At 38.4% G+C, this 14580-nt stretch overlaps 1 protein-coding gene across 4 annotated transcripts in view; it reads left to right on the forward strand.

The window, feature by feature from the left end:
• The first annotated feature begins 6016 nt into the window (after positions 1–6016).
• LOC120820728 (protocadherin-15) overlaps positions 6017–14580 on the forward strand; it is a 152592-nt gene continuing 144028 nt past the window's right edge. For all 4 annotated transcript variants that reach the window (XM_078104494.1, XM_078104496.1, XM_078104497.1 and 1 more), the window contains exon 1: positions 6017–6595. The gene's annotated coding sequence lies outside the window, so the exon portion shown is untranslated. The remainder of the gene's footprint in view (positions 6596–14580) is intronic.

Below are 14580 nucleotides of genomic sequence, written 5' to 3' on the forward strand. Positions count from 1 at the left end.
ATGGCATTTCATTTGATGAGACTTAATTTTAGTATGTATAATTTAAACAATAAATTGATTAGAATGTAAATAAAAAGAATAGTTACAGTTAGCTAATTCATTTGATTAAACTGAACATGGGTTTAGTTGGAATTTCTTAATAAATTTGAGTTAACTCTACTCAAAACAGTTGAGCAGAAATTATAAATAAAAGTAGGCTGAAATTATTTGAAAATAATGAGTACAATTTACTTAAAAAATATGTCTGGATTTAGATACATTTATTTCGTGCATTTACTTACCTAAAAAAAATTAAGTAAATTCAACACATCATTTTTTTCAGTGTGCTGTTCCCCTCAAGTCATAAAGAGTCAACTGGCTCAAACAAACAACAATTCTATCACTAAACATAACTACATGTATTAGAATTTATACTACTGGCTGCGCTCTACTAGTTAAATTGCTAACATAATCCAGCCCATGCACATGGCCTCCTCCTGTGCCGAAGCTTTGGCCTGACGGGTGCATCATACAATCATAGTCCTCAGAGGTTTTAATGTGCGCCAGTTTTAGCAAACAAAATCCCCTGACTCGTTCCCCAGCCTTTCTGTCTTTTTGGCTCAAATGAGATTTCACAGAAGGTCAAACAAACCAGCGGAAGGTTGCTCCTCAGTTCCTTTGTAGTGAAGTTCGCATATGGTTTGAATCCAGCCTTGGAACCTTTGTTGCATGTCATACCTCATTTCCAGTCCCTGTCATGAAATAAAAAATATGTTCAAAATTATAGTATTTGATTCCCTGGTTTTACAAACGATATTTGCTCTCTATGAATTCCAGTCAACACAGTCTGCATTGAACAATATTGGCTTTAAAGACACAATCATCTGAGATATGTCGTGTCAAACCATGCATTATGATGTAGGAAATTGCAAACTCCACATGATTACCCACAAGGATTCATCAAACAAACAGAAATCACAGCAAACCACTTAAAGCCTCACGTTTGGGCTTCAAATGTGCCATTCAAGAATCATTTCTTTTAATACAATTGCATTTGCATTTCATTCTTCATTAATTGTTGTGAAATTATGAATTACATGTATCTCAAATCACAAATCCAAAGACAAAAGCAAAGAGAGGATGAGCTCACATTGCTTTATAAGGCATTAAACCGGTCCCTCTTCTAATGACAACTTTAGCTTGTTAATCTAGCAAATGCATCTTACAGTGTAGTAAGTCACAACTAAACAACTGATTCTATAAATTAACAATTTAAAAATGGAATGGAAAAATCATATACACCTATAAAAAGATGTATAAACAGTTAATAAATACTAAAGGGCACTTTAAATGGTTAAATCGACTGTTCTTGTAAAGCGTTTTTCTAGTCTTCCGACCACTCAAAGCGCTTTCAGCACTTCATGTCATCATTCACTCATTCACACAGTGATGAACCCAGTTACCACACACAGTGCCACCCAGCAACCAGCATTCACACCATTAACACACAGTAGTCACAGCTACATGAGCAATGGTGGGGTTAAGTCTCTTGCTCAAGGACACATCGACGCGCACGGCGGCGTTTGGGATCGAACCGCCGATCCTCTGATTGGAGGACTACGTGCACTCCACTCCCCCACAGTCCTCCAGTTTGTCTGTCAATCTTTAAGTAAGAGGGCATTTCTTGCTTCAAGTTTCAGCATAGAGATCAATTCCATTTTTGTTGTTTTTTTCTAATTCACTAAACCATTCCATGACTGTCATTGCTGTTACTGTTTTAATTTGCCCTTCATTAAGAAATATCTATTACAATTTTTGTTTGTGCTGTTTTTTGGACATAAATCATCATGTTGGATAAAAAAACATGGTGGCCCACATTACTTCTTTTTCTGGTTCTGACAGTTGCCTTGTAAACAATGTGTAATGAGAGCCAAATGAGTTGGCACATGCATGACAGTGACCACCTGCCATTGACACACAGTGACTGGCAACCACCTGTCATTGGCCAGGCTCTTGTTTGAGTTCATCCTCATTCCAAAATCGATCCTTATATGTGTGCTGCCTGGCGCTTAGCGACCAGACGGATGCCCGGGAGGTTAAATTGTTCATTGTCTGATTTACGGGACCACAAATTGTGGCATCAAGCCAGCAATAATGACATTAGGCGTTTAAGCAAAGCGTCTGATTTTTTGTCGCTGAGCAATAACTATGTCATGTTCACACGGCCCAAGATTGTAATTGCTATGAACATTTCAAGCCGTCCACGACAACCCGAGCCTGATTTCTTTGACAAACTTAACGGTCATGGCTATTCTCATGCTGAAACAATCAGCAAAAACATTCATGTTTAGCTTTTTTTTGTGTTGAACCGGTGGAGCAGAAGAACAAAAGCATGTCATGTGGAGTTGAGACATATTGAATGCCTCTGCAACAAATAGAAGTTTTTTATAAAATTGCTATTTCTTCTCCAGCATCAACAAATAGACAAAAACATGAAAAACGATGTGCTGTCATGAAGATTAATGACCTACTTAATTGTGGTGCCATTTCTTTTTGTACTCTTATCAAAGTAGGAGCCAAGGCATGAGGTCTTACGTCCTTATGACTGCAGGTAGATATCAAAGCTGGTATAAAAATAAAACACATTCACTTTTTAAAAAGGATAGAATCAACAGTGCACATGCTATAAAAGGTCAGGTGTGACTGTAAACGCTTAAAATATCTCAATTTGCTCATGAGAGAAAGCAATATATTTCATGTAAATCAGAGCAGGGCTGCATTCAAAGTCAGATGTGAAGCTGTTCTAATAACTATTCAAGCTGTCAAGAAATGCCACTGCAAGAAACAATGCTGACTTATTACAGACCAAAAAACAGCTACTTTTCTTTGATATAATCCCCATCTTTTATTCATCGAGAGCTTCCCAGGAGATGTGTGCTTCGACCAAGTGTTGCTTGTGGAGCCATTTAGCACTAATTCCCCCTGAAGTAGCTGTTATTGTTTGAGCTTTAACAACAATACTATATCCTTTAAGTATGTTGGCCAACAGATCCGTCAGACAAACACAAACGGATTTTAATTAGATTTAACATCTCGCCTAAGTCATCGGCCGAACCCCTTATTGGAACAGGCGGATGAGTTATTATGATTAATTAAACACAAGGTTTATGGGCAAATTATTCCAACCTACCTGAAAATCAATAAAGGACACTTCAAGGACCCTTTTCATGCGAAGTAGCCTGCATTGCATAATAAAGTTTCTTCAGCTTGTGCCCAGTAAGTAATTACATTCAATACAAGGGTTGAGCTAAGTCATTTACTTTGTGTAGAGAAGCATAAGCCGCTTTAATGCCCGTCTCACATTCAAATATGTCTCTCAATCCCTAATAACCTTCCTACCTGAACTTCAAAATTCCCTGAGACGTAGTGTATCTTCAAGGACGTCTTTGCTCGAGGTGTTCGGTGTACATTGGCCCTCGCTGAAGGGTTTCTCAGCTTCCCTCTGGTGCTCGGCCCCCAAGGGTCCACAAACGACTCAGACAGCACAATTGGTCGGATGAAAGATCGCTATTCGTGTAACCACGCTGCAGTGCTACTTGTATTTTTTAGAATAATACCATATCAGAGGCTTTTGTTTTGGGCAATTGAAGGTCTTTTTTCCAGGCATTGTATATGTGTCTCCCTGCATATGCTTCTGACCTCACAACTCCTCTTATTTTGCTCTATTTATATAAAAACAGAGTTACTTAACACAGATATTATATTCATTATCTGTCTTTTCAAAGGAAATACTCAAACCATAATTAAACCTCTTGCAATCTGGTCTTTGACCATGATGCTGCAGTTTGAAAAGTACAAATCAAACCATACTTTCCGTCTTGGTCCCATTATGCTGGTTATGGTTTTTAAGTTCCAATCACAGACAATTCATATCAAATGCCATTGTGGTGTCTTTGTGAACATCAATGAAGTGTTTGACGCTCTTGTTGACATTTTTTTATCTCTATGTTTTAGATGTGGCTCGGTTGTGTTCTTTGACTGCCTGCTTTTGCTTTTTGCATTCAAAGAACACTTGGCCTTGATGTTTTAATTGATAGTTGTGTTTTACCTGAGTTATTCTCATGATGTAACGTTGGTGTGCAGACAATGTGTTATTTAATCATGAATGAGGATTTGTATTACAGCAATTTTGAATTAAGAGATATTTTAAGGCTTTATAAGAGGTCAATCTCCACAACAATATAAATTACATGGACATTTATAACAATACAGCATTGATTGGTTCAACCAAGAGCCATTTAGTTTTTGCCCTTTAAACTCTTGGGTCATACAATTATCGGCAGGATCAGTGCTTTGTAGATAATTATTAGATCAGTCTTGCAGTCGTGTATTATAGCATTAGATGAATGGAAATTGAGCGTGTTCAATAGAAAAAATGAAATCTCAAAATTGCAATAAACATTTATTTTTAAATTAAATACATTTACATTGAGTTTACTTTTGTACGTGAGCTTTAACCATGAAATAATCGTAACATTTAGTTCCAGCCTTTTCACTCTCTTTCACAGTAAGAAATGGCCAGTTAAGAACAAATGCTGATGTGTTCACATTCCCCGCGTAGCGAGTTTGGAACTTGCAGATCAGAGCTTACATTGGATCAGTGTGGGATGTGATAAGACAAATGTACTTTCCAAAGTCAGCACTTACTTCTAATGTGCCTGCCACTGAGGTTGTTTTCAGTGTGCTTAGCAAGATTTACAGTAAGAAATAGACAAATGAAAGCTGATCTTTTCAATCTTGCCGGATGAATAGATATTATGCATATTGTCAACAATCGCAAGCTCGCTAAAGTTGCTACGAAGTTGTTCTCACTCAAACACTAACACAGTTGTAATGGCATAATGTTACTATGTAGCTACATAGACAGTAGAGGTCGGATTTAACCCTCATTCCCCACAACTGGTCATTAAAAAGCAACAGGCAGAGCTGGACATGTTCAGTTTGCCTCATCAAATCTGGTAAAGAACCGCTGTTGCAGGTATTGGACTCTGGCACTTATACTGTAGCCTGTATGAAAAATTATAATGACAGTCAACCTTTTTGTTCCCCTTCTCTTCTGACCTTATTAAAGCCCAACATGCTGGAATTCAACCAGTTCCCTTGACATACACTGGGCTTGCACAAATAATGAAGATGACAATGTACAGAAATGTACATTTTTTTTCACACCAGAAAAATGTCAGGTCCAATGTTTTGCTGTGTATGGACAATTATCCTGTATATCCCTTTGTTTGTCAAAGAAACATACAGTATGTTGTCCTGAAGAGAGACATGACTCACTGTATATGGTCAATTGCACTCCACAGGTGTCTAGCGCCCTCTCAGACTCAAATGCTTACACAAATAAGAGAAATCCAAATAAAACTATTTGGTACTTTTGAGGTATATCGCTACAGGCAAGTGTCATCGGCAATTTTAATATCAGAGAATGATGACAGTCTGTTATAATGTTTATGGGATATCTAAATAATGCCATCATGTCTTGTTTCTTGCTCTTCTGAGTTTGTATCTCTATGGTTGAATGCACTTATTGTAAGTCGCTTTGGATAAAAGCGTCAGCTAAATGACATGTAATGTAATGCAAACATAATTTCCTGCACATGACCAAAACTACTGCTTGGCTTTATGTGGTTCTGAATGGGCTGAGATGACCTGAGTTTCTGTGACTGTTTCCAAGCGATATTTGGAACGGATTGTAGCCATTACACGCATGTTGGTGCATATTAGGCCATTTGGCGTTAAACACCGTCCTGGTATTACTGGCATTCAGTGAGGCTTAGGGGAGAATTGGATTACTTTCTTTTTACTGATATTTAATTCATTCGATGTTCCAAGTAGAGTAACAGAGTGAGAATGAAACGATGTAAAATGCAATCAACAAATTATAATCTCAAGGTGCGCGTTGTTGAACCAAAACGTCATCGATTGGTCCTGAATGCGGTCACAAGCGGGCTGAACTCCTCAGGACAACTTCGGGTGGCGCCAGAGCGCAAGAAACAGGGGGGGAGAGAGAGGGAGAGGGAGAGAGAGAAAGAGAAAGGGGTAAATCAGCACAACTACACGCTTAATCTGCCCGGAGAATCGCTTCGTGGCGCTGGCCGACTCCACGTTCCGCTGCACGATGTGCGTCTCCTTTGCCAGCAGGCGGTGGGATTTGCCACCTGTCGGGGGAATGTTCAACGGGTTTCCTCGCTGTTGACCGAGCGGACCTTTCTTACAATCTTTTTTTGGGGTCTTTGGAAAAAAAGAAAGAAAAACCGTTAACATTATTCTATGCGGGTGTTCGCCTGCGTATTAGAGAAATAAACCCGGACAACTTTTGTCTGCGCGGCGCTGCGCAAGAGAAAGTGACGGCGGTGAGATTATAAACTGAGTTCCTGAGCCCCCCCTCGGGCTTTGAAGATTAAATGGTTGGCGACGTCTGAAGGACATTAAGAAGTGGATTAGGCATTGTGTAGTGTAACCTACTTCTTTCCCATCACTCCTACATCGTGTCCTCTGAATATCTGCGCAATGACCTTTGGCGCACTTGGAATGCAGCGGGTGCGTCCGTGAGGTAAGTGCATGTTTTTTTTATGCTGGGGTATTTTACATTTCTTTTTTCCGCCTTATTGTTGGAATTTATCACATTATCTCAAGTTGAGGCAGACTGCTGCGTCCATGCCGAACATACAACAGTTGGCGTTTGCAAAATGGCAAAGTCTTTTGTCGGCGACAGTTACGCGCACGTGTGCCATCGCAAACGCGCGATGAATTATATAGCGTCGAAATCCTCCATTTGTTTGACAGGCGCGGAGTTGGTGGTGCGTTATCCCGCACGTTGCGTGGTATTTCACACGCTCAGCACGTCAGACTGCTCGAGCGCTCCGTGGCACACCAAAGGCTGCAGAATGGGCATCAATTCCGAGCTGATGGAAACACTCGTGTTTTGGTTTGATTTTGGGGATTGCCAATAATGTCTGCGTGAGCTCTGTTCACCCCCCCCGCCACTATTTGTTTATGGAACACGTTTCATTTGGATGGAGATTTTATTTAGCTCTGCCCGAAGACAAGAGAGACTTATTTGTTGTCTTAAGGTGTAGAAAGTAGAGTTGCTTGATAGATCCCAACACTAATGGAACACAGAAGAGCATGGCATTTAAATCAGCATTTCATAATGCTCACCTAGAGAGCTTTTAAATAATTTACAGTGAAGTTAATTAATAATGCAGTAAAGTCAAAAAACTCTGATGAATTGAAGTTGAAGGATTTCCCTCTGATCTTGATCCAAATCAAACTGAGGGCACATATCGCTCTGTCATTGTATTATTAAGCACAGTGATGCATTGTCTCATGTCTTGAACTCAAGTCTATTGATCTATAATAGCAGGCAGGCAACACAAAAGCCATTTAGTATTGAGGATCTTCACTATATTATGAAGTTAAAGTTTGTAGAGGACAATAGCACACACTTATTGCCGATCCCGACCCAATCTTAATTTGACTTTTATTCTGTGATTGTATCTGGCAGCAGACAGATGACTAACTATTAATCTCAGGATTAATTAAGTGGATTTATATTGATATAGTTAGATGTATTTGGTGCTGCTTAAGTAACGAGACAAACTTGAAGGTCTTTTGTCTCTTGTCCTCTTTTCGATGTTATTTTATTCAGTGTACTACAGTTCAAATCAGCCTTAGCTTTGGTAAAGTGCTCTGGAACTCACCGGGGAATCCATTAAAAGCATTGCTACGAAATGCCTTGGTCAGATCGTCCAGCGTTTGGACCACTTCTGTGTTCAGAGGCTCACATTTGGGCAATGAGAGATGAAGAGCAGCGTGGCCAGACACCCATTGATATTCTGCCTGTGTCCTGCTCCATAGGCAGCCCACTGTCATGGCTCGCTCAGCGGGATCGCGTCTGATGATTGAGGGGTACGCAAGCGAGTTGAAAGCCAGCTCGAATAGGAACCAAAGGTTCATTTGCTGAAGGTTAAACACACGAGTGGCCGATGGTGTGTCTGTGTGAGAGTTGCCTTGAGATTAAGTTAATCCAGCTCCCGGGTAGCTAGAAAAGGATTCAAAGTGTGGTATTTTGACAATAGTTGGATGACATGTTTTTACTTTTGATGTTGACTTTGTTTAAGTTGAATTGCAATTCGATGCATATATCACACAATCCAACCTGCTTCTTCAAAAACCCTATGGCCTTTTTAGTTTTCTCCTAATCGCACCCTGGATGGCATTTCCAAGCGCTGCTATTTCACCCCAACTTTCAGAGGGTTCCCTCGCGCCAGGCGCTACAACATGTACGTCCGCTCAGCCCGTGAAGATTCACGGCCGGCCAAGAGCTGAGATTATTATTCATTACTGCATGAAATTGCAATGCTCTGCAGTGCTGTCTATACAGCCAGTGAGAGACTGAGCCTCCATTGCTTGGAAAATGAAGAAGACACGGCAGAGTGGAGTACAAAGAAAGAGGTGAGCACTAATGGCTACCTGTGCTCTGTGTCAGGGAGAACTGATCAAGGCCCTGGTTGCTGTTTCTTCACAGAGGGAAATGGTGGAGAAAGGGACATAAAAGAGCAACCAGGAGGGTGCGACAAAGACATCTGGAGTAATTGGATGTGCACGTTCAGCTCAGCGGTGATTATTTTTCCTCACTGTTTTAAGTAATTTGCTGCCACTTTGTGTGAAACTCTTGATTTACAACTTAAACAACTCTTAAAAAGTAAATCTATTGTGCTTATACATCGATTGACTTTTACTTCTGTTTTAAGATTAAACTGAGTTGAAACAGAACACTTCTGATTCTGCTGAATGTCTTAATGTGGCATATTGACTTATTTACATACTGTGCGTCTGTGCATATGTTTTGAAACTATTCAGTTCTATCCAACAGGAAAAGTTATCTGCCTATATAGTCATTACATTTCAAATCAACCAACTTAAAAGCAATATGAAAGTGTCATACAAATTTCCAGACAGACAACAGCTCAGATTTATGGGCTGCTTGGACCAAGAGATCGGAAATATAACACCAAATAAAACATTTAATCTTGTTAACTTATAGGCAAAAGGCCGTAGCTGCTTTAGCTCTTCCAGGGTTTCACAAACGCTGCATGTCGCTGGCAGATGTATTTGCCCACGTTCCCACTCCCACTGAAGCATGACGGGGGAAAATCATTTCATATAGGTTAAGCAATAGTCTTAAAATGAACAGGAAGGAAGCTTTATTTGAATATGAAGAAACCAATCATACAGAGGCTCTGCACATCTATTCTAAGCTTTCCTTCTCTGGACTTTTCCTGTTGCCTGAACTCTCTTTTCTTATCTCTCGTTGTGAAATAACTTCGTCACAAATATTCCCGTGATGTCCCTCTTGTCAGGTCTTTGGGTGTGGATTATACCTGCTTGGAAGTGTCTTCAGATTGTAGTCAACAGTGCTCATTAGCTGCATTTAAATAAGCTATGTTTGTGTTCGGCAACGTATTTCCTCCACATGAAATTCAACAGATGTGTTTTGGTAATAAAGTGGCTGCACAATAATTATTCCCCTTCATTGATTTGCCCATTTGGAGAAGTGTCAAACTACAATACAAAGCTGCCAATTAAACTAGCTGCAAAAAGCAAAAATTTAGCATTTATCTCACAGATATTTGGACCTTTTATCCTTTGACTCAATAATTAGATGGAGGCTGAAAGCTGTTTGTTTGTTTACTTGACTTGCCCTTGAGTTAAAGTCCATCTATTGAAGCAGCGCATCAGCAAGTTAACTTTGAGGTTCCTATCTGTTTTATGTTAGTTCTTGCCTGTATATTTTTTATCTTATTTTACTTTCTTATTTTATTGGTATATTTTATACTTATATTGCACCAAGTCAAATTCCTCTATGTGTAACATATGTGGCAATAAATGGCTTCTGATTCTCTCTCCCTTATTGGAGCTCCTGTTTTGAAACTGTGTTAGAGAAGCAGATATGGAGCTCTGATTTGTGGAAGTTTTTATATTTTCTATTTGTTTGCTGATTGAATTTCAATTATTAACATAAATTATTCGCCCCAGCTCAAAATGCAATAAATTTGGCTCGGTTGGCAGAATATGGTATTTTGTTCCGTATCTGAATATTGTGAAATATGTTACATGAAAAAAACAGGATTAAAAGCGGTTTGGGTTTTTCCCTAAAAACATAATTCAATGAAACCATATTTCAGATTCTGGGTCCAGATGAGACAAGACAAAGTGTCATTATTCGAATCCAGTCAGTGTTTGTTACAACCAAAATGATTTAATTGTAAGTCATTAAGCCGGCAAATAAATGTATGCATACGATTTCTTTAGACAGTTTGAAAAGTGTTGACTCCTGCAACCACAATCATTTCACTGGCACTTCTTCCTCCGGGTCTCTCTAATATTCTCATGGCATCATTTAGTCTCTGTGGACATGTTTTCTTTATAGCTCGACCACCAGTGTGCAGTGTAGACTGGTAAACGATATGTTCCAAACAGGGAAATCTCCTCTCCATCTGTACACATGTTAAACCTGCATGAGAAGGTTTTATACATCCTACGACATTGCCTAGATATATCAGTATCATCTCAAATCCGTTCTGTTAGGAAATGACCCAGTCATGCACCCAGTAGGTTTTCAGTTGCTTGCACAAATTATTGATATAGAGATTAAAGAGAACAGGGGACAAATCCCCCCCCGTAAAACGCTATTGATAACAACAAGTGGGGTTCTGATTTTTAGATGTTACAGAAAGGTTGTATCATTCAGTAAATCTGATTCTGTCATGTTGGAAATGTCATTTTCATTGACATGATAATAAGACTTATCTTATCTTAAATGGGCATTAGTTGAGTTACACTCACCTCATACAGTGTCTGTGTACCATTATATGCTGGGTTGATAGTCTACGTGGATTAAAAAAAAAAAAACATATATACCAAGAGCAACCTCTTTCACATTACACGTGTTGTTTTATATATACTTATGCAAACATTTTGACAGGGATATTATATGAAATCCTGTATGTTTAGTCACCCGAACAGTTACACAACAATGCTCAACAAAGAGCGTGCACTTCACCCTGCTAAATATGGTGCCGTTATTTTGAACTGTATATTAACTTTGCCACCTTGGTCTTTCAGTTTGCAATTTTGAGTGCTTGTTAACCCGAGAAAACACTCAATCAGTCCGCCGGCAGAAGAACAGTGCAATGATGGTTGAGCTGAAATCTATGATCTTTAAACTCAGAATTTACAATGAAGCCAAACATCTAGGTTACACTGTTTGCAATATCACACAAATGGAAAAACACATCAAGACCAAGGACAACCTGCAAAGGCCTGTGAAGGATTTCAGTCTCAGAGGGATGAATCCTGAAAGCATGTAAGATCCGCCCCCCACTTCACCAATGAAACATCTGCTAGTCTCATGCTATCTATGTCTCCTTCACACACACACACACACACACACACACACACACACACACACACACACACACGGCTCTCCTCGAATATTTCAAGTCTAAAAATAGTGAGATTCCATTGAGTTCTTTGGCAGTCACATGTTTTGGGAGCACGATATGTGTTTTCAGGGTGACACTTCATTGATTTTGCATTAAGTCCTGGATAAACTAAAGCTGCTGGGATTTCTTTCTATCACGACTTGATGTGTACAGTTTGCAGTGAAAACAATAGGACAATTAGGTCACAATCGAGCCTTGAAGCTCCATGTGACCTAAGAGATGTACAAACTGAGATCACCTTTCATCTGTCTTGTATGCAGTGGAGCGCTGCCATTAAGAGCTTTTTTTTTCTACACCAAAAGCGCTGGAGAAGCTAATGGAATGGAAGATCAGTCTGATTCATTTTCGTCATGGTCGTATAGCGGCTGTTTAAAGTGTTCTTACAGTGTAGTCCTTGTAAATGTTGTATTGCGGGCAGTTAAATACTTTTTGGTTGAATTAGTCAGGTCTTGGTTTAGAAAAGTCTGAGCTTTTCAATCTTTTATCATCAACGATGACTATAAATATTTTGAGTTTTAGTAAATAAAAATTGAATTTCACATTTCATCTAATTTTGCCGAGATATCACCTTGTTTCTTTGTTTCCAGATGTGTTGTTACCTTAAACTTAAGTCTGTGTGACTATTCTCATAGCTGTCGGGGTAGTGCTGCTCAGGACACAATACTGGTAAAAAAAAGTAATATTTACTAATTTTGTATCAACTAAATTACAGAATTAATAAAATCTATTAGTTTATATTTTGTGAACAACATTGCGTTTTGATTTTTTTTTTTAATATAGAAATTATAGTGGAGATTCATGTGATCAGAGGATGAGTGATATGAGACGTTTGTTACGAAAGGTCCAAAGAAAGGTTTTATTTTTTGCAGGAGCTAAAGCCACCAGATGTGTTTTAAATCCCTACAAGTAATTGTCAGAAAGTTTTTCATACAGTATCGACCAAGACGCAACGACTGTGCTGCATACTTAAGTTGACGTGGATACAATGATAATGTGCTGGAGTCTGTTTGCTAGAAATGGCTTATTAAACAAAAATCAATACATGGAGTATTCCACATGTGGTTGGTTAAAAGCGGCTCCCGTAATAAGCAAATGGGAGAAGATAATTGAGTAAGGGGGCTCCACCCTGGCTGGGACTTTTGAATAGAACTTGAAGCTGACGCACCAGCCTCATTTAGACATTAATGTTTAAGAACTGTTTAACATGTTCAATATTTGTCTCTGTTGGAACTTTGTGACAAGTGTCTCTCATGCCAGACATGAGGCAACGCAATTAGATTAATACTATTGTGTATAATAATAAGTGTCAACATGAACAGGCTCATAAGACATCAAGGACAATTGATGTTTATGGAATTAAATAATGCAATTATTAATCAGTCTGGAAGCAATTTCTGTGCTATAACTTCTTCCTAAACTTCTACAAGCCAATAAAATCCCTAATAAATATTATTTAGCTTGCCATGCTTTTATTTATCATCTGAGTGTCGCCATAAGTCTACAACCCCTCAGAAATCTCATCCTGGAGAGAGGATGAGGATTCAAAGAAGAAATATAGGGAGATTGGAATGTAGAAACCTAAAGGAGGCAACAACGCAGGCTGAATAAGTTGCGTCTTAATGGATATTTAAGTAATTAAGTGTGCGTCGTTGAGATATATTGGTTCATACAATTAGTCTCTGAACCTCTATGACCGTCAGTGTATTCCAATTAATTAGGGCAGAATAGAATATTGAATCTTAGTCTAGAGGAAATTATTTTATGATAAAATGAATACTTCAAAGGCTATACGTTATATTTTCTGGCCTGTATTTGTGGCAGTCAGATGTTAATCTCTCTCTCTCTCTCTCTCTCTCTCTATATATATATATATATATATATATATATATATATATATATATATATATATATATACACATGTGTATATGTGTGTGGGTATTTAATACATAGTTCTATGAAGGAACACCTTGTTCTTTCATAGAACTCATGTTTCTATCCGGATGTTAATAACAAAGACATTGTTTGATTGAAAATAGTCCTAGAAATTCTACACCCAATATTAGCGATTGTGTCTGGAAAGCTGTAAATGGAATTACCTCAACCGAGGGATATAAGTCTAGAATTTTTGCTTCCAAAGCCTGATTGAATTGAATTGTTCTACCTATGGACATACCTGTGGAGGGTTGATCAAAGGGAGTCACAAGTTGCTGCGGCCTGTCAATTTAGGCACCTTCACCTAATTAACCTTTTGCTCCATTACTGGAGACGCTTGGAATAGGTCTTGGAGCCCAATAACGAGGAACTCAATAACGAGAGGCCATCACAGGTCTTTCAGCTTTAAACGGCACGAATACCTACAGACGGCTCCTGAAAGGGGAACACATAATTAGATACTTATTCCCTGGAGAGCTTCACTGAAATAATCCATAAGAGAAAATAAACCACTCCTTGGTTTGCTGTTGCCCTGCATTTATACGAGACATTTGTTCAATGGTTTTGCAATTTCTCACAGGTGATGGACAGCTAGTGTTTTTTTTTTGTTTTTTTTAGATGTCTCCGCTCCATTAGCAATAACATGAACTTCCATGGATTTTGTTTCTAAACTTGCAGCAATGTTTTGTAGTTTTATATGGTTCATTAGAATTAATCCTAAATTACACCATAATAATAATAACATATATATATATATATATATATATATATATATATATATATATATATATATATATATATATATATATATATATATGTTATAATTATTATGGCCGGCTTGCTTAAAGAGACAGCGCTAGCATACTTTACTGCTAAAATAATCAAGAAATATATATATATATATATATATATATATATATATATATATATATAATTCAGAGCATCCCAGAGCCCCACTTTGAGTACTGGCCAAGTGGATGTTGGACATTTACTCTTTTCTTTTTTCTTTTTTTTAAAAGTTTTTTTAAGTCAGCTCGTATGCTGTGGAACGACACGGTTCATGGTAAACATTGGACATCCATGGCCACAGAGGCCT

The sequence above is a fragment of the Gasterosteus aculeatus genome, chromosome 6 (assembly GCF_964276395.1).
Source record: "Gasterosteus aculeatus chromosome 6, fGasAcu3.hap1.1, whole genome shotgun sequence".
Taxonomy (NCBI): Eukaryota; Metazoa; Chordata; class Actinopteri; order Perciformes; family Gasterosteidae; genus Gasterosteus; species Gasterosteus aculeatus.